Here is a 21,743-nt window from a genome sequence, read left to right as displayed (position 1 = left end):
TATATATATATCACAGTAAGTAATTTTTAAGAAGAAGAACGATTTCATGAATTAACACATTTGTTGAATAGGCAAAATATCTCTAAGTGATCCAATAGAGTCGGTAGTTCTATTGGTAACGAAAAAACCATTTCTATAACCACAATAATGGATTACCACACCTATTCACTTCTGTGTTAGAGTTTGGAGAAGTTAGGGCTTAAGCTGTTTTCTGTGAACATACCATATTTCTAATAAAAATCGCCAGTGAATTTCCCATAGGTCTGAAGAACTGACGCACAATAGCTCAACAAGTAAAAAATGCATATAATTAACAAAAAGAATAGCATCCAATGAGCTTAGATATTGCGGACAGACTACCGACCTCAGTTGTTTATGTTGCCATGCGTGGTTGTCTGCTAAACTTGAAGCCTAGGTTCGAATTTGGGCATAGATAGAGTGAGTTTCATACGGGGAGTCAGCTATTTATTTATGATTTTAGTAGGACACATAAAATTATGTACATTTCTATAGATATTTATGGCCGGTCGTACAGTTGTCCATTGGAAGCAGATATGGAATGAAATCAGTTTAGGGTACGTATGAGCATGTTTATCCCGTTCCAGAAATGATTTAGTTGGAGTTTCAAGAACTTGATGGGTGATAGTCCAAATGAGTATGGCATTAACTAGTTACCCATTTTATCGACTACTCTCTACAAGAAAGATTTATCACGCAGCTGGTTTTAGCGAGAGGCCTTAGTCAGAGTCAATGAGCCTGCTTTTATCTAACACTGTGGCCTGAAGGCCAGTTCAGCTCTTTCCAGTGGGTAGCGTATTTAATTAAGCCGGAACAAAATGGCCGCTAATTATAAATATGGCGTACACACCTATACAGTACTGCTAGCTTAACGTTAGAATTGTGTATTAACATTTTACTGCAGAGGATATGATGCATGAATGGAGCCAACGCGGACAGCGTAATGAATCTTATTCGCGACTGCAATAATAACTAAAGCCTCCGTGTTATCTAGCTAACTGTACACTATATTAAGGTAGATTTCAATTTTCCGTTTCTGTTTCGTTGTATCCACAATCAAAACCAGCGAGTTCACCCAGTATCCATCGACACTTAAGCCTATGTTATAGATCAAACAAATGGCTTGACCTACACCGAAGCGTTGCTTGAGTTGCTAATGCTTGTTAAGTACGTAATGAGGCCATAAGGCTTTTTTTCGAATTCCTCGATAAGTAAACGAAGGCAATCTTGCGCGGTGAGAGGGCCGTTCGTATAATCAGTTACAGAGAATAGCTAAAACACCCTCATTATGAGCAATGGTTAAGGCTTGAAGAGTGCAATGGAAACGTTTAAAAACAAACTCCTTTCTGCTCTGCTTAACGAGGCCAACTCGCAGGCCATCGCTTCGAGCTGTTCGTGACGGAAAGCGATTCTTAAGCATCAGTTCAGCTCACAGTGAAGGTGCTTTCCTTGAGAAGACTTCATTCGGACCAGTGGGTCGAATCCACTAAAACGACTCAGGCGCTTCTCCATAGAAAGCCCTATCAACAGCTAATGTTCGAGAAGCCCTGGGAGAGTCAAACAACGGGAGAAACTCTTAGGCCGAAATAAAAGCATCTGAGACTGAATATATGTATAGTTTACTACGAGGTGGCTCTCTGCCTCTGACTGCGTTTCAAAGACGTTTTCTGATAAACGAAGTTGGCTCCAAAGATCTCGACAGAATTAGGATGATTTCTTTAACACGGTGCAATAGAGAGTAGGATCGTGTGTGCGTGTGGCCCAACACAGTTTCTAAGGGCAACAGTTTCTTTATTTGTTAGTCTTCTATAGTAGATTACGGGAATGACAAAAGTAAATAGTGTTTTTGTTTATATTGGTTAGTTTCAGAAAATTGATTACCATCATTTATTTAACATTAGAGATACCTGGTGTAATATTATTTTAGTCTAATCTCGAATGTTCTATCGAACCGATTTTCAATGTAGCATGCACAGCACATCAGACCTAACAAGACTGAACAGAGAAACTGTGTTTGCAATCAAACATGACTAAACGTTAAAGCGCGGGATAGGAAATAGAACTATGTTTCTATATTATTTTATACTTCCGTTACGCTGAACAAAGTTCGCGTTTGACTAGGTTTGAAATCTTGGTTTGTAACTCAGTATTTTTCAAAAAGGTACACTCTAATTGCTATCTATCCCTAAAACAGTAAATACACAACAAATCTTCAGAAATAGGCAAATAGATAAAAATGTACGAACAATTAAAATAAAAAAATCATACTAAGATTTATATTATCTTTAGCCCATTCGATTCTAATGTTTATCTTCTATGTTCTATACGTACTATTTGTAATCGAAATTTTAGAAGGAAAAATTAACTTTCTTAGTATACCATAATTTTTGTTTTAAGCTAACTTAGTGGTGCTATCTGTCGGTGAAAGATCTCCCGGTGTAAATTTTTGATAAATTAAATGAGCTCCTTTCTTTTCAAGACTTTTCAGTTTGAAGACAGAATAGGATACACTAAATAGCCGCGTTAGTGTTTCGAAAGCGGTCGTCGGTAGTTTCTTGTACGTATTGCTTAGAGCAGATTTGAGTATCTATAGAGAAAATATTTTTCGACGGCACTGGATAAAAATCTATTGATTGACAAAACCGGAGTTGCGCGGAACTTTCTACTAAAGAGATAGCGCCACCGCCGCACGTACAGGGATAAGATGCATGGTTAGGAATTAGTTTTCGTATGGGAACCGATTTGCGCTATTATGTTCCGTAATTAAATTAACTAAAATTTGCTTATAAACAATGTTAATCAATGTAATTAAATCAAATTACTAACGTTTAATTGAAACGTTACTAGTTCTATTCTTTGAGGCTCCACTAGGCGACAAGATAGGTTAGGCATACAATAGTCAGCAATCGGCGCTTGGGACATGGCACTAATACATTTCTTTTCTTGTGAGATATATTGGATTTCGGACACAATCCAGTATCGATACATCAAGGGTACGCTGACCCCTTACAGCCCCAGCTTTGGCAATTTTATGGCCCTCTTGCATATTCACCAGTGAAAGCCTTAAAGAAGGGAATAATTGACATTTTGACAGAGATATGGACATAGAAAAACGGCTCTAAAGTTGGCAGTTATTATTAGTATGATTTGAAAATGGTGGAGTTCTTATCTACAACTAGAAAAAGACTAACTAACATCACTTTGTATTTTATTTATTAGATAATATTTAATACGGGTTTGAGCTTTTTAGTTGCCACTTGGGTAAAAGTCACATCCTGCGCACTGGTCTCAGAGCTAATAAGTGGTGGATGTTTCGTGAGTCTTAATTTGTTTGGCCAGTCTCTAAGGCAACAACGATGGATCTCAATGAACTACCAAATGTCAAACATCCCCTTCTCAAGGCCTAAAACCTTTACTTGATAGGATAGATTACAAATTCCAGTTAATTTTTCGAGTTTCGAGTAGAATAATTTAATTTTTTTTAAAATTATATTCGTGCCTAAATAAAGCTGCACGACGTCTTTGCATTTTGACTGACTACTGACTATATAATTGACTGACAATTTATTTGCGACCTTTACTTATCACCTATTATATGTATCGAGGGCTGTCTATCCTTTATGTACATTAAGACTACTGCCATTTCGTTATGTTACACGCGAGATTTATGTAGGACTAGCTAATGATACCAGCTTCACTACCACCCCCGCCGCAAACGGGATGAATGTTGCTTTATACAGCTGCTTGTATCTGGACGATGTTTCAAAACACTTTACAGAGATCTTTCCCGTGACAAAGCGTCTCCGCTGTAAAGCGAAATTGACGCTGGGCAGGAGAAATATGCCTTTCGTGTTTGTGAGAGTGGGTTTACATTAAAGCTTTCCCAGTAGCGCCCAAAAAGTCCATAGCCTAAATTGCGGGGTGCCCGAAAATCAACTAGGAGTATGCAAGGCCAAAGATAAACAGATTCAGCCCATCCCGTTATCAAAACAGTTACCTATAGTAGCTCCGTGTTTTGAGCAATCAGACTCCGTGAAGTCGTTTAAATTACTTTTAAGAAATACTCAAAGGAGTACAAGTTCTACCACGCACAGGGTGTTGATTTAATCTTGTTAACTGCATTGCTGAGTTGTTAAATCAAATTTAAATAGCTTGCCATCACGCTTTCTACAGTCAAAGAAGATCGCCGCATAGCTTGCATTGAATCCGTAATTTTGGTCAGATATAAGAATACATTGTTTTTCTTTAACTTGTATTTGTAAGTTATTCTAATACATCAGTCCATTTACCATACAAGCTCAAAAAATCAAAAAGCTCTTTATTAAAATAAAATAGCTGTTGTGTAGTCCGATTTTACATAGTTATAGATGATCGAATGTGTAACGGCGATGCCGGAAAGAAAATTCAAAACATTTGGTTTTAGTGTAGTTGAATATAGATGGTACTGAGTAGTTTTCGACATTTAACGTCTTTCATTTTTTTAGGTTGTGGTAGCTGGACAACAGAGATAGAAGACGACGACGACGACGACGACAACAACGAGGGGAAAGGGAGTGCATGATCACGGAAATGAAGAACATCGAGTCATGATGCTAAGACGGAAAGGCGACTTAGAACGCAGCAAAGTTGAGGGTGGTAGGGGAGAGATGGTTGGAAGTAGGAGGTTGTGGCGAGGAGTAGGAGGGAATAGCGCTGGGGAGTCTGATTATATTCACTGACCGACCGCTTCCATTCTCCTTTCTCGTTCTTGTTGGTGGGACAGAACGCTCCGTCGGCTAAACCTCTAAGATGGATGACCGACCCCTCCACCCACCTTCTTGCCCCAATAGCAGCAGCCAAGAGCTAGCCGGTGTGCCAGCCAGCCTGCCTGCTTGCTGGATGACCAGTCGGGTGGCCAGGCAGGCAATTTACTGGGCCATGCTGACAAGTGAGAGACTCTCCCCAGGGAAAGTGCGGAAAGTTCGGAAGTTCTAATGCAACTGGCCCACTGCAGCGCGACTTCTTTCCTCACTGCGGGCAATGGGCATTGGGCTCCCGCAGTGCTTCTAAGGTCTGTTCACTTCGAACACGTTACACGACGGGACGATAGTCCCGCAGTAGGCGTCCCAAAATGCTTCTAAGCCAGCCTCCGCTATACCCGTTGCTGCTATTGCAGATGCAGCAGAATGGCAATGGCGACGGCAGGTGTTGTCGAACAGCAGGTGTCCGTTGTAGCTTTTGACCGCCTGCGGGGTGCCTGATGGAGCACTCGTTATTGACGACGAGCAACATCAACGACGACAACATAGATCCTCCCCGGACCTCCAACGGATCTCGTTACTGCAACGCGCTAGATTTTTTCACCGTAGCCTTACTTTCTCTCCTCCAAACCCCAACTGAGCTGTATATTACCGTTCTGTAGCATAGCCTACGTGTTTCAGTAAGCACTCGGAATAGTAGGTTAACCGATATGCCGGAACGCATACAAAAACTGAATTACGGAGTATAAGCTACAGGTAACCTACTGTGCTAACTTCGTTCATGTATATAGATATATACGTGTGTATGTGTACCAGCTCTATATCAACGGTGTGGACGACTTGCAGTGAGGTACTGCAATATTACGTATAAGGGCAAAAATACAATGTGCAAATGAAGACTCGCAAAGCTTATAGATACTCATTGAAAGATGATAATGACGTCTAGGCGAATCCGTACTGTTTGTAGATGATGTCTGCAACGCGTCTCATTAGATTCTCATAGAAATGACCACATCTGCTTATACAAATCTTAAAGAAGTGAAGTCAGAGGGTTGTGCCGGTCAACGAATAGGTTTCGACATTAGCAATAAATAAGTAGTTGCTTGGCGATTTTTATATAGAGGTGTGGTTCAGCGAGCACCAGACGATAGCTCGAGGCCGAGAAGTGGCCAGACTACAAAAACTGCTGGGCCATTCGAGTTTTCCCTAAGACGTTCTTTCATAGAGGCCGCGGCCACTAATAATCCTTAGTGAGCGTTATCCTTAGCTTCCGTCTCGTTCCGGCGTCCTGGTCATCATCTAGAACGCTCTTCCACTCCCCGCTTCTGGAACCTTTATAAATCTCCAAACAAATCTTCGTTCGTTCAGTATAACGCTTCTTTCTTTTTCAGTGCCCAAGTAGTAGCACTAGTAAAAGTAGTAAGGAGCTTCGGGAAACGGCCACGCAATGATATCAAAGCTCTTTAGATCTCAAAGAAGAGACCGACGACGAATAGGGAGGACGGAAGAGAACAACGCTGCTTTCATTAACTGAAGTCCGCGTTCTTCTGTTCCCTCTTCCAACACATATATATGTATATATGTTCTCTATTTATACTGTTACCCTGATATTTTCAGCGCCTGTACGTTTTATGTATTGATTATACCGATTCCTGATTCGAGTTCCGCCACACGACACAGTCTAACTATGTAATACTTACACTTTGTCAATACGATTTTTTCGACACACATCTGTTTCGTAGGTATATTCTACATTAGCTGTTAACTTATTTAGCGACATTGTTCTCTATCTGTGCATTGCTCAAATATCTACTTGTCCTGGGGCCTTAATCATAGATAATCTTCCAACTTTTTGCGATGAGCAACCTAATCTTATCTGAAGCAATCTGCTAGAACAGGCAAAAAACAGTAGAAAATTGCTCGCCTCCGTCCGTCAGAAGCAAAAGCAAATGTCCTCGACCTAAAGGACTGGGTCTGCAGTACCATTCCTAAAAAGCGCTTACTATCAAATGAGTAACTAAATATTGTTGGTCTTATCTATACAAATTTTATGCTGCAATCAGTTTGCAAGTCTCCTATAACGTTATTGCCAAACCATTAGTCACATTGCGCTGTCTATACATGGTTCTGTTTCAGGTCTGTGTTGTCTGAAGTCGTCCTGTGTTGTCATGAAACATCTGGCAATACTCAGTCGGTATCAACAGCTGTCAGCCGGTAATGTCCATATACATATAACAGAAGCATTCGTGGCAGCCGAAATAGATCATGCAACCTGGTGTAGTGAGTCCCTGCTGTAGGTTCTGAATCCAAAGGCCACTGGTAGAAGCAAAATAGCAGGACTGCCACCTGATCACAAGGACCAACTTACCTTGGGCAAAGCGCTGGCCCACTCAAAAGATTAAAGATAACTATATCTGATTGGGCTAAATCATGTCATCGTCCACTAGACGGAAAATGAATTTGTCTAAGGGGTGACATAATATTGTAGGCTATCTGACAGCATCAGGACGCTTTACAGTCTGCCCCATACATCGAGAGCCACACCTGGCTATGACGATTCATAGAAGAAGGTAGGTCTCAATTCCGTGGTATGCAAAAATTGTTTTTAATAGTGTTCCGTTCGAGGGAATATGGGTTTGCGTATACTCATAATTGTTCGACATCAGGATCGAAGTTATAGAGAAAACAGCTTCAACAAGAAATGAACGATATATTTAAGCTATTATTTCTCAGTTGTGTTATTACGTGAAAATATTGGATGACATTTTTGTAACAGTAAGTGCTCCTTCGGCTCTAGTGGTAACGCTCACAGTCTTCTGGCGCTATCACCATCTAGGCTTTACTGTTAAGTGCTACTCTATCTATATTCTTCATATAGTAACCTGCTGGTGTTACTTAATTATAAACAATCAAGGCAAAAAATATCCAGTGGCCGTCGTGAGGCTTCATAGATCAAAGCTGTATGAAAACGATGAGGTACTTGGATAACTATGATCACTGCATCGGTTGCTTTAAGGAACAGTCTTAGTGATAGCGTTTTCTTTACTATTCTTGTGCCTGCACGCAACGCGACGTTTCAACTAGAACAGATGTTGTAGGAAAAATCTGTGAAGGTTTTCATTGTCCTGTTTTTATATTGCACAAAATGCCGCGGGCTCTTTGTAGTTGATACGTTAGAATAACGTCCTTTGTACTGGACGGGTCGGTTTCAAGTCGGTATTAACAATCACCAGGTTGAGCTATGCTACAGAGAGCTGGCGAAGAGTCTGGGGAACGTGACTAGCAAGAGGGCTCCACAGTATACAACATATAATTTGACTGCTAAAAATGTTTACAGATCCGAATAATGTAGTTTTATTTAATATCACCTGTAGTAATACATGCGAAGTCATGCTTTAATCACAAGGCAAGCTTCCTGTCTCTTTTACAACCTAAAATATTGAACGATAAAGAAGTGGTACTGTCGGACTCGTGGTACTAAATAACAGTTATTTGATAATAAAAACACTTAATATTCTATTATTCAGAATAAACGGTATCATTCAAAGATTAATTATAATTTGAGTCTCTCAAAGAAAAATCATATTCAGCAACAGACTTCGGTAGCGCAGATGTCGCTCGAATCGAGTGAAGGATGGGGATTTCTATCACATCACTTTTTCTTCCTTGCCTATCTAAACGTAGTTAAACATAGCTCCATCGAAACAAGTCGGAAATTCGACAATATGTCGAGTTTTTACCTACAAGCCTTTGTTCAAAAATGATATGTTTTAGGCTTATGATGGGTATTTATATTTCCGCTAAATGCATCACATTTATATCATCGCCTTTTCACGTCCTTTTTGAATTCGATTATCAGGACTGCCCTAAACTTGGTAAACGATTTTTCTTTTATTGCTGTTATCGTATCAAAATGCTTCTCCCTTAGTGCTTTTCGTATTGCTTAGTTTGGAGGACAGGAAAATCGCAGAAGGTATGTTCGATGGATACGGAGGTCGAGGTAACACACACATCAATTTTTTTTTGTTGAAGCTGCTGCACAAGTAGTCGGGTAGATGTACTGCCGTGATGGAGAACCCAGAATGTGGTGTGTCATAGATCTGGTCTCTGGGGCAATACACACCCGCGTAATCTGCTTAAAACTTCTTAATAATAATCTTTGGTAACCATGAAGCCAAACGCCTTGAACTCAAGATGAACGATCGTTGAAAATTTCGGTTTTGGACTCGGATCCTTCCATTTCGACTTTTATCAAGATCCTTTTTTTGAACCGATACTTGGAGCATTGTGTCTTGGTCTCCTCGTCCTAGCCGTACACGTATGTCTACTCATCCGTAGCATCGTATTAAGGCAAGTTAGGTCCTTTGAAAATATGTCTATGCCCGGATTCGAACCTAAAGCACAACAAGAAGCACATCTTTTTCCACGCTATAGCCAGGCATGCGATGGAATTCTGAATGGTGATACCGGACGCAAAACTCAAAACAGAGAGGAATCTACTGCAAATACCAAAACGCCGTCCTGACACAACTCTTAGCGGACGTTTATCTACTGGTCAGTCAGTTGTTCCGGCACAAAGTTTGGCGTACGCTTTCTAACGCGTAGCAGTCAATCAAAGTTGCCTGATGGAACTAATTAAGATCTATGTGTTATAGTGACGCGGCGGTTGACAAACGCGAGTTGTTTGACCCTTTTCGATTTCTCGTTCGTGATCGCTGTCACACACTTTTCACGATGAATATTGCCTTCGATAGACTTCAGTTCTTCCTAGAAATAACCTATTTACTTGAACTATACTTAATGTTTGATTTCCTTAGACATTCTCTGACGTCCTGCACGGTTAATTTTATTTTTCATATAAAATTTAATACACGTTTGTGGCTCCATTTGGTAGACTTACTCAATTTCCTCGCAAGACTCGAGCTTACATCATGTTCTTGTAGGGGGATTCAAATTGTGTCACACTGTTACTCAATTTAGAGGACGTAACCCGAGTGGGTAATGCGAATCCCTTTAAGTGCGTTTCCATAGCAACAATAACTACCAATCATAACTAATAAGGCCGGTTCCAATTGGAAAAAAAATTCTATTAAGTATTAATAATACAGAAACCAAAGAACGAAGAGAAAATAAAGAATTCATATTAAATGTAAATAGCTGCTCGGATAGTTGCTGCCCCGTTTCACAGGTCTGCTAAGGAAACCTCAGATAGGTTCAACAAGACTTATTCCGGTTGGACTCCTAATGGGAGAAAGTCTTTGGTGCGATACTTAAAATGTGAGAACTAGCTCACATTAAATAAATAATAATAGTGCTCAAAAAAATCAGACTGTTATAAAATTCCACCGGTGTACGGCAGAAGCCCTGTTGTCTTTTGTTGCAGAAAACAAACGTGGATCACTTCACGTATCCTGTCACATTGCCCCCCTTATAGTTCAAACTTAAGGTTACAAAACATTCTCATTCAAACATCTCAACAGAAGTTACTCATTTTTCTTATAGGCTTCTATATTTGATCCTACATAAGTCATCAAAGAGACACGCAATTATAACGGTTCGAACGCCTCTATTTGGCTGGTAACTAGCGTTCTCTATATTGACATTGTATTAAAAGTTGTTGGTTAGTTCCACTAAATGCGATTAAAAAGTTGTTCGTCGTTGTTGGGCTGGTTTACTCAAATCGAACTCGGATTATAAGTATCGTATTTGTGTACAACTAAGATATTATACAATTCTACATTATCTCCCATGCTTTTTACGCTTAGATACTTTTAGTTAACTCAAAATGTCACGTGTGGCAGTTTTTCGCTAAAAAAAAAAAAAATCCGCAAGAATAACATAAACACCGACTATGCGGCACTTAGTACTTGAAAGGCGTATTGTAGGGCAAACGACTTATAGAACAAATAGAATGATACTAATGTAAGGTGACCTGCGCACGCTGTAGCTATAATTTTTCTCATCTCTATCTTTACAAAAGAAAGTTAAAAGTTGCTTGTTTTGTGGGCCAAATTAAAAGCGGCCCATGAAGCCTCAATTTAATGGAGGTAAGGTTATTTTCTAGGAATAATAGTTATAATGGAAGCCACACTCTCTCTCTCTCCCTCTTTTCTCTCTATAGCAGTTCCAATATCTCTAGCTTGTTGTTATAGGAAATGCCCTTTTTGTAGGACGGTATTGTCCATCGTCTGAGTTAGCCTACTTGTTTGCTACTTTAGTGTTTTTTTATTATAAAAGTATCAATAATGTTCATAAAATGAGGTGGGACGCGGGAAGAAAAGCTACTTCTTCGAGCAAGTACCTTCAGGTTTATTTCCCAGCAGGTTTTTTTTTAGGAGGACATTTAGACATCTTTTTTTTTTTATTTCGGTGTGGTGTTTATGTTAGTCTGTTTTTACACCTGAAGCTTCTGGCAATTATCAAACCAATTAAAAGCCATCACTAAGATGCATTTTTTTGAACGCTTCGACTATTATGGGGGGTCTTTGCCTTACATGTTAAAGTTTTAGAACATTTTCAGGGGGTTTACCGTCACCTTACCCTTTAACACGCTTTCTCTAAAATAGCATTCGTAGAAAACATATGCGCGTTTTATGTACGTCGAACCGAATTCGAAGCGATAAAATATATGTATTAAGTCATGGCGGATTTTGGAGCTTTTTTTAAACAAAGATATTGAACCTCTATACAAGCTTCTGTACGCAAATACGTTGTGGAGACCGCTTGGCTTTCAGGAAATCATAAGGGGGTCTTGCAAGCATACAGAAGAAATTACGAAAAACGATCAGCCAAGACTGCGAGATCAAATGGAATTAAGCATTAGAAAATAGGGTGCCAGCTCACTTCAGCATGCCAAAAAGAGATGAGTATTATTGGTATCTATCAAATGCGGTTTGATCCCTGTGGTAATAATAACCAAGGATTGCCAACGTAACATTTCACTATTACACTGATCTGGAGCAGGACTTAACCTCGTTGGCTACATTGCATTTGAAAGCATTGCAGAGCCGAAGTGAGCTCGATCTTAGGCCATATGCTGTGCCTGTCAGCGGTTCCTATTTAGGTTGTACCGGGTCCATCAAAAGTCGCACCAACCAATTCGAGTCGAACGAATGTTTTCTTACGATAACGAGTCAGAACAGCAAGTGAATATGAAGGAAAAGCAGGCCAAATCCGCCGGCCCTGGTCTCTGTTCGCCCTGATCCATCGACAAAGTAAGATGCTGCCATATCCATGCGCGCACTCACTCTCTAAAGACATGCGTTTACTGGGCTGTTTCTAAACTATGGATACGTCTCGAGATTTGATTGTCTCAGCAAGGAGAAACGTGTGCGATGATTCGATTCTACAAATCAAGGCCCCTATAGGGAGTATCTTATTGAAGGAAGGCGCTTTAAAAAAAGAGCCTACGTACACTTGAGGCAATATATCCTACGAGCGCGTCTCATGGAACCGCACAATGTTTATCTAATGTGAACGTTTATGTCACCTAATGCGATTATTATCAGTCAAACTAGTGAGAACACTTCCCTTAATTCAATTATAGTTAGCTCTATACACATCACGTTTCGTTTAATAGTTATGTTTCTTACAGTATAGATGGAGATAGGCAACCCACAAACGATTTAGGTCCCCTGCTGCAGATACATTTAATTGGTTCTCGTTTCTTTTGGCGCTCATATTATTAATACTGTTGGTAGTATTATTCTTATTAGTGTCATATAGCGCGAGGTATCATCGTTGTTGACCAGATGCTTGTGTATAGTCGTTGGCGAGGTTCTGCATCGCTTGTCAGCGCAGGAAGCAGTCTGACAGAATCGGTGGTTACTACACAATTCTTTCTATCCCTTCGTCCGTATGGGTCGTCGGCTAACTTACGGACCAAAGGCCGGTAAGTGCAACGCAATAGATGCTTCGAAGGATCAGTGGGAAAAGGGATGAGGGTGTGAGTTGGGATAGTCGGACGAAAGTGACGCCCCGATTTTCAAGGCTGGCTGCGTCCGTCCAATCCCCTTTTCCTCAAATGCCCCGTATGTTTCCGTTTTAACCAGTCGTTTGAAATGGGAACCTCCAGTGCCACGATTCCTTGGGGGTATCCAGTCCAGGCGCGTTCTCTGCCTTTTATAGAAGTTGCCTTTCCACTGGGACCTGATCGGAGCCTGGGCCGTCGACGAGGACACAGCTGACGTAAAGCCGTTGGGTAATTGGTCTGCTTGAATCGCTGCTGCTTCTGGCTTCGCTTCTCTCTTAAGCGCGGCTGTGTCCATGCGGATGGATAGGTGACTAGCGCGCTGGGTGTATGTCCGCCGTCAGCCAGCGATCCAGCGTTGCTCTGCCAGCGTCGTTTCCCGAGTACCCGTCTGGCTTCCCTCTGATCGCTTGTAGCGGATGAGAACGGCCTAAGGGTCGGTTCGCATTTTCTGCTTGGTTTGCATTGATTGCCTTCCCCAGCTTGGCCCCAGGACGGCTTCCAGGATGGCCGAACTTCCGCTCAATCCCTATAACTCTTGCACCAGTAGTTGCCTTTAGTCTGTGGCGCAGACAACGTCTGTTAACCTATTCGAATCTATAGAACAGAAACCAAGTGAGCAAATCCAAGACAAATTATTCCTTATTCACAAACCTAGTAGAATGGAAAATCAACAATATATTTTATTATGGCTTTCCTAAAAAGTCCGGAACAATTTAAGTAGAAGGGAACCAAGTTATTACAATTCGGCTGTTCTTTAAATTAAGTGATGTCAACCATTTTCTTTCCATGTAAATCAAGATTTTGGCATTGGTTTTCCATGGAAGAGGTTCTTGGAAATACGTTTTACTAGTAAGTCATCAAAGAGACACCACGAAATTAGCCAAACTTCATGGCCCATTTTGCTCAATATAACTGGTCTAAGCAGACGAAACCATAGAACATAACTCCACCCACCCAAATTGCGCATCCTGGCATTATATTTATGTAACGTTAGCGGAATTCAAAGCAATAGACCCTGGTCTTCTTCAACCAAACGCTAAGAGCCTTATAATCTATACATAAGATTATGAAACATATATCAAGAAACACTGCAGTGCACGCCATAGCTGGTTGCCGTCAAGGTTATTATTGATAGGAGATAAAAGAGGAGAGGCCTAATGGCGCATCTAATTACGATGATTTGGCGTACGCAAAAGCAGTGGGAGCATAATAGCAATATAAAAACAAAAAAAAAAGCATGGTGGACAGTGAAAAGCAACCTGAACATATATGAATGAAAAAAGAAAAATAATCTGTTATTAGACACATGAAGCAGAGTCTTTATGCCTTCCCAATTAATAGGCAAATAGAAAGATGCGATACGTCTCCATAGAGATGTATCTTGCAGTATTCGTGTTTAAACAGAGTGTTACCGAAGCAGTCACTTACCGTAGTCTTACGTCACATATAAGTATCTTAATTACACACGAGCAACTGCGCGTGGTTGAAATCTAACACGGTAGAAGAGTAGAGAAGAATTGATCGGGAAATCATGGGAAAGCAAAATACGATTCTTCTCTGAGGACATGAGAAGCTCTTTCGGCAGATCGTTGCTTAAATGTATTATTTCTCAACAGACATGATGCATTTAATTTAGATTCCTTATGATCGCAACTAAATTAAGGACTAAAAGAGACAGGCTAAAAAAACATTCAACGTAAGCACCAAACGAGTAGTTGAGCCGGGGTGAAAAGCAATAGTGATATTATTATATATCTCTTAGTTGCCTTACCTAGCGTACATTGTGGATGTAGTAGATAGCGTTATGTGTTTGAGCTTTAAGGAAAATTACCTATATCGGAAACGTCTCTAATCAATAAATTTGAACAAAGTCAAACCGGTAGTAGGAATAGAAGTATGGAATTAAATTAGAAGTATAATTAGAAATTTACGAGAAAAACAGTCGATATAGTGTACCATGCAAAGTGCCACACTTGCTAAAAAAAGTCAAATAGTTGTAAGAAGTGGAAGGATCCATGGAAAAGGGCCAGAAAACCAGCGTTGGCATCCAACATTACGGATACATACTTGAATGGGTACAGTAGCAGATGCTTGAAGCTATAGAAAGTCCCATAATGCAAATGCAATTTGATTCGTAATGTTGCATCGCTAAGTAAGGACAAGTATCAGATTGACAAATCGGAGCTGAAAGAGCAGTGACTGTGTGCTTTTGCATTGGTTTGGTTGTAAGCGTCGAGGAATCTTAAAGAAGCCAATGAAAAACGGTCTGCTTGTAAGGTCACATGAAATGTGGTACAATTTTATTGCCTTGGTCTAAGGTAACCTTGGTACATGTACATATAAAATTCATGGTTTAAAAGCATACATGAAATTGCGAGAGCGATTAAACGCTGCGAACGCTGTTCGCTGGTACCATAATAACGAAGAAAGTTACTGCTCATTAGAAATTGAGCGCGGTCAATGGAATGCAAGTTTAAAGCTTCGCGGGCTTTTTGTTGATAGAAAGGCACCGGCTGTTTTACAACACATACACTAGAACAATCGCAAAGAAGAAAACTCACTGTCTTTGTCTCGTACAGACATATCGTTCAAAGATGGTTAGGTAGATCTCTGGTAGGATCAGGTTGGTAAACCGACTTAAGGACGAGGGGCAGCTATGGGATGAGTTATGTACATCGACTCGGCGCTGAAGTGTTATATAGGCGACTGTTCTAGAACATTGTTATGGATCAAGAAATGTGTGTACGTGTCTATCGAGTTAAAGCTATAACGTATACCCATACTTTTCGAGTGCCACAAAGGACTTTCTAATATAGTAAAGCGTCATGAACACCTAGCGTATGCACTAAGTAGCCAAATAGTACTAAAGATGGCGACAAACATTATTTTGTTGTATAAAAGCCTTTCATGTTGAAGTTGGTTGACGCGTTTTAGCAGGCAGTATATTTTGTTGAAAGTGTAAAACATCCCAAAATCTGGGTTCGAAAATTGACTTGAATAATGTAGAAACTGAACCAAAAGCGATCGATAGTACATCACAGGTGACCTACTTGAGAGAACAACCAATTAGTGAGCATATATGCGCGGATGTGAAATGCGCTTAAATTTCGTAGAACGTCAGAACCAACATGTGGCCACACTATAGCGCGCGAGCAAAGTAATGCTGTGACATGGACAGTTACTTCAGTTGAGAAATCAGTACATTTCGTCAATGAGATTGCGATAGCTTTTAAACTAGCTTTAAGATCGGAACAATATGTGCGCTGAATAATGAGCGCGGCTAAACATGAGTGCGCACCAAGTAAGAACGCCTTCGTGGAGTATTTTTTCTCTCACCGTGCCTGTCTCCTCTATCGCTTACTAGTCTCTTTATGTAGAATGTTTTCCCTGTTAAAGGTGAGCGATATTGGACGGTTGGTTAGCGTCGGTCTCTTTGTGCTCTGTCTTTCACCTTGTCGTCGAAGCATATCATTACTCAAAGCGGAAGGGTGTGTTTGGTCCAGTTTTTTGACGATAACGACGGCCACTCATAATATTGTAATACTAAAGAGCAACGGTGCACGAGCTTTGGGTCAAAGAGTGAAGTGTTGAGAGCTTGCACCCATAGATGCCTACTAAGGATATGTCGAATAAAGAAAAAGACCAATGAGTAGGGGCAGCAATAGAGATTAACTAGGTAGAGAATGCCGAGAAAAAGCATTGACACTGAGAAATTCGCCTACGAAAGTTGCCTCTAAATGACAAGGTGGATGAATCGGTTGAAGTTGAAAAAAGCGACCCCGAATCGCATCATTGGAAACTTGTTGAAATCAGTCTAACAGAATGTACCTTCACGTTCGACAAGTAACGTATTAGTAACTAGCTAGAAGTGTGAAAAAGTTTTGCCCGAGCCTCAGGTACAATAACCTCAGTAGACATCTGGAAAATAAATTCATGCGCTTTAGGTAAGTCAGAAAAAAATCAGAAGGTATTAAACATTAAAAAGCATTAAAAATTGGATGAATATCAATCTATGCACTGCCTCGAATTTATTTGCATTTCGAAACCCATTTTTGAAAGTTTGCGTTAATTTTGCGCTCTTTCGTAACGCAAAACGTTAAATTAGAATTAAAACAAACCTTAAATTAGATGATTTGGGAAAATTAATACAAATAGAACATTTTTACTGCATTTGTTCAACTTGTCGTTATGGGAGAACCAGATCTCTAACATGAAACTATCGCCCACAAAAACTGGCGTGCAGCTAAAACGGTGGTGATATACCGGGGTCCTATATGTCGAAGAAATTAATTATATCCTAATCTGGCGACAGCTTATTTTCGTCTAGTGAATTTTATAAATAATATTTTTTTGGCTATTAAACTACAGTGACTATGAGCTTTGTTATTCTAATCCATCGCATTTGATAACCGTTTTCGAGTAGTGGATTTCATCGCTCTCTCTGGTCTGAGGCAGGTAGCTGTGGACACTATGCTTACTTTTTATTTTGCTACTATTAAAAAACCTCTCCACAGCTTTTCTGTAACTAAGATGGTTTAATAATTCGGTCAAGTCTTTTCCCTTATATACATATTTCGTACTGCATCTCATTTTATATCTATATATACATTATTCTTCGTAAGTGAACTCCGTTTAGATATAATACTGTGCGAAATTAATAACACTCAAGTGATGACTAATCTGCGTACTAACTGTTTCAGCTCGTAAACTAAAATCCAGTAAATAATAAAAATTCAATGACCAACATGGATTTGCCTGCTCATTATGGGGTATTAAAATGATTTATGGAATCTCTGAGAATGGCATTGACAGTGCTGGTAATAGTGTTGTGTTATCAATCATACCTGATTGCAGAAACCGGTTACTGGATTTGTTCATGCGCGCATGTACTATACGAAACGATAACCCGCTATCTTCGGAGGGTCGAGAACCGGATTATACGTACCCCTTTGTTTCTGTAAAGAGGTAGGTCATGCTGTCTGTTGCTGCTGTGACGCAATGGCAGCTGCAGCACCAATCCCAGCAGCAGTAAAAGAGCGCTAGAAATACAGGCTATGTCGTGGAAGCGAGCCCAGTACAGCAGAAGCGTGTATCGTACGCTCAACGGATAGACGAATGAAAGAGGGAATGAGTAAGCAGGGTGTACATGTAATATTAGGAACACGTAGAAGAATAGCAGGAGGACTTTTCGTAGTTGCGACATGGCAATGACAGTGGTGCAATAACGATAACCATAATAAGATTATTAGGCTTATTTATTACAATGGTGTTTAGAAAATCAAAGGACGAGGCATCATCGTGTGCATAAACATGGCTTTTACGGCGGCCAGCCCCTGCGACGTGCAGCAAGCAAGGCTGCAGCCGTAGCGCTTGCTATACGAGCAACCTTTGCTTGACATCTATCAACTGCAGCCATTTGAAACAAAAACCGGCCCACGTCGGTCAAGCGAACTATAGCCTAGGAGAAAAAACAGGAAGGTTCGCAGCCTCGGGAAACTCTGGAAAAATTGTCCAGCCACAAAGTAAATCATATCTTCACTTATCTAAAAGTAAATTTGCCCTTTTAATTATTACATTGCTAGATTATGAATCGAGTTACCTCTAATATAACTTGTTGCATAGCTGAAACAGTGTCATCAGTTGTAGAACCTACCTTAGTCGCAACAGTTTGAAGGTGTTAAGAAATAATGATCTGTTTCGCTACGTGCTTGAAATTCTTTTGAATTATATTGTTAGGTGCCTGTTTTGTTAATGAAACACTGAGCTCTGTTGAATCGATGCTATTCACAGGCATCCTTGCATCAAAAGTATTTTTGCCTCGTCTCTTTCTCCTTTGTGTTGTTCAGAACCCAACTGCGTTATTTTTAGGACTCTAAAGCATTGAACAAGCCTTATCGTAATCGTGTTATCGATCTGCATTCATTTTAATTGGTTCCTCATATTTTTTATGTAGTGCTGTATTGTGTAATTTTTAATATATTAATTAAACGTCACTGTAGAGGTTTGTTTTAGTCGTATATTCGATAAACAAGCTTTTCAGTAAGAAAAAAAAAATGTTTTTCTATTTAGAATTGGCTGTTTTGAGCTTACTACTTACTCCTCAGAATCATCTTTTTTTAGGTAGAGCATTGATAATTTGCTGCCTAACCGGGGTGGGCCCTACTCGACTTATCTGGGGTTTTTTCAATAGACCTGTAAAATGCCATATGTTAATCTCTAACAATAATTTGTGCCAACGCTAAAGCTTGGAAATTGTTCTGCTCAGTACAGAATAAATTATATGGGGTCACATGACGTAAACGGTTTTACACTTGTAAGTCGGCAACTTTACATTTAGCCGACAAAGTATTGGCATCATTAAACGGCCATTCAAAGGCCTAGGACACTGTTGGTATCGACATTTCATACTACCTTCTGTCATATATTTTGATATATTCTTTCTGAGTCATTTGGTGAATCGTACATATCATTTTTAACGAACAGTAGAAGCCTCTAAACTTACGATTTATCCGTAGGATATATTATATTCAATATTATAGACTTATATGCCCTCAGGACCATCTGTTGGCCTCTTTCAGGATTCTTACCCGTGTAAAATGATATTTCTTTATACATAGTAGTTACTTTGATGAGCGTCCAACAGTATTGAAATTCTACTCATTTAAAAGATTTGAATGCGTTCAATTGAATTATACTAAGGTATTTAAGTGTTGGTGGTGGTACATTGCCACACCATGACGGCCTTGCGCTGCGGCTTGCGTCAACCAGATCCACCCGTTTTATTTCATCATCATAGCTTGTCACGCTGACGTCCTTATAACCTCCGCTCCTCGCGCTACATAGTCAGCCTTTCCACAAGCACCACGTCTCTGAGATCCCCTGTGTTCTTCACTTGTCGCCATATACGTGCACACACATAGGACCACAGACAGGCCTAGACTATGATTGCATCGCGCGTTGCTTGTCGGCTCTGTAGTGCCGCTAGCCCCCAGTTTTTCGCATCTTCTCAACTGCGTAGTTAAATCTCTGCTCACAGATGTTTTCATCATAGCAGCAGACGTAACTGTCGACAGCTACAAGTACGTCGGCAGCTGTATGTGAACACCCCTGCCGTCCTCCGCCATCGCCTTCGCGCCCTTTTTCTTGCCACTACCCTTGTTGTTAGTTGTACAAAGCGTGATGCAGGTTTTCCACGCATTAATTTCTTCTTTTTTTTTTTCTGCTTTTTCCCCCCACAAATGTGGAAGCAGGGGTGACTGACTAGAGGGTGGAAACGGGAAGGTTCCCATGGCTCCTCTGAGTCGACGGGCATTCTTACTCCCTATTCCATTCATGCCCTGCTTTTCGTCCCTTTGCGTACATGGGCCAAGAAATGTAAGAAAAGAGCGGAACAGAGCAGGTAAAGCAATTGACCCACCGAGCATGCGAGCTAGACGAGACAAGCACGATGACGGCTCCCTCGATAGTGACAGTAACCGTGGAAGTAGCAAGCCTTATGGTAGCATGACTGAGACCTTATGACAGCCTTAGCATCATGCCAGCACCAGCACACCAGCAAGCGGCCAACTAACTTACGGACCTGCCAAGAGGGGACTACAGAAAGAGAGGGTGGAGAGGCGCTGAGGGTTGTTCTTTCTTTGTCGTCATCGCTCTCCTTTTTTACAGTTTGTCTCCTGCGCAAGTGTAAAGCCAGCCACGGCGGTGACGCCGATAGAGTACACCCTTGCATTGCGCTCGAAGAAAAGCACGGTGCTGAAAAGGTAAAAAAAACTTTGAAGAAGAAACGGCTGCAAAAAACCGAGAAAACTGTCTTGGACAAAAAGATGTCTGTGTGTATGTGTGTGTTTATGCGAGAGAGCACAAGATATCGAGGTGTTTTTATCTACGCAGCCTAGCGTGCGCAGCCCTTTTTTGCTTCGTTCACCATCGCCATGGCTGCTTTATGCGGATCTCCCTATTCTGTCGATGTGAGTCGGTTCAAAGATCGTAGGGCGGAAGGAGGGGAAGAACTTGACTTATCCGCTTGCCCGTTCTCTAGCCATGTTCCCTTTCTCGATTCTGCCTGCACGACTCTTACCCGCCCCTTCCTTCTACGACACCTCGCTTTTGCGCTACTTAGGGACTAGCGCCCATCTTATGGACTAAGTTCTGAGTGATTCCAAGCAGCCACTATCGTAAAAAAAAACAACCCGAGCCAAGTAAAAGTCCTCACCAACAAACGTGACCGACTCTCATTGTTTGCTATGCAGATTTGATTGTTTGGTTAACACATAGTATTATTAAAGTATGCCTGTAAAGATGATAGTACTATATTAAGAAGTCTGCTATTGTTCAACATTTATAGAACCCCACAAGAATTATCTATGCTATAATAAAAAATCAATATGTCACCTGCCTGCACTAGAACATTCCGTATTTCTTTTAGTATGATTGTAACAATTTATGTCGAATTTGTATTGTAATAGCTTTTCACAGATAGTCGAAATTGTTAAGAAAAGCTTCTTGTGATAAAATAATCTATTTACACGTATCGCCCGAAGACCTGATGGAAGTAGCTTGTATTCAAATTACGAATAAACTAAACCCTCTTTTTTATGCATACTTCGTTTACAAAGCTCCATCAATTTTGTGTTTTTCTGTTTACTTCAATAATGAATCACTAATATTTGCAACCATATCAGTAAGATAAACGAAATCAGAGAAAAAAAAACCCTTTAGGGCTAAGCAGCATTTTTTTTTAAGCATTTGGGTGAATAGCAATCAGGCTATTTAAAAAATACATATATATATATATATATATATATCTTATCATGCTACTGTCTTAGCGGCCTATCAAATACTCGAAATGCATTACTTATTACTAAGTACATAAGAAAAACATAAGAAGTAAATCAATAACAATATTGAAAAAAATAATTATTTTAATAACTGTGATATATAATTAAAGCTTTTCTGTTCAAGCTTTCAGAGCAGAAGGACCTCGATCGAATTGACGTTTAATATTGTTTACCCAA

The 21,743-nt window shown here is 40.3% G+C and overlaps 1 long non-coding RNA gene across 1 annotated transcript; it reads left to right on the top strand.

Moving 5' to 3' along the window:
* The first annotated feature begins 463 nt into the window (after positions 1-463).
* LOC147757772 (uncharacterized) lies at positions 464-21,306 on the top strand. The gene is made up of 4 exons (XR_015321609.1): positions 464-575; positions 4,503-5,513; positions 6,894-7,327; positions 17,584-21,306. It is a non-coding gene; the product is annotated as an uncharacterized LOC147757772 (long non-coding RNA).
* The last annotated feature ends 437 nt before the right edge of the window (positions 21,307-21,743 follow it).

The sequence above is a fragment of the Varroa destructor genome, unplaced genomic scaffold, assembly GCF_002443255.2.
Source record: "Varroa destructor unplaced genomic scaffold, Vdes_3.0 BEIS01000002.1, whole genome shotgun sequence".
In the NCBI taxonomy this organism is placed as follows: Eukaryota; Metazoa; Arthropoda; class Arachnida; order Mesostigmata; family Varroidae; genus Varroa; species Varroa destructor.
The sequence above is the reverse complement of the archived record's forward strand: the minus strand, read 5'-3'. Positions and strand labels throughout refer to the sequence as shown.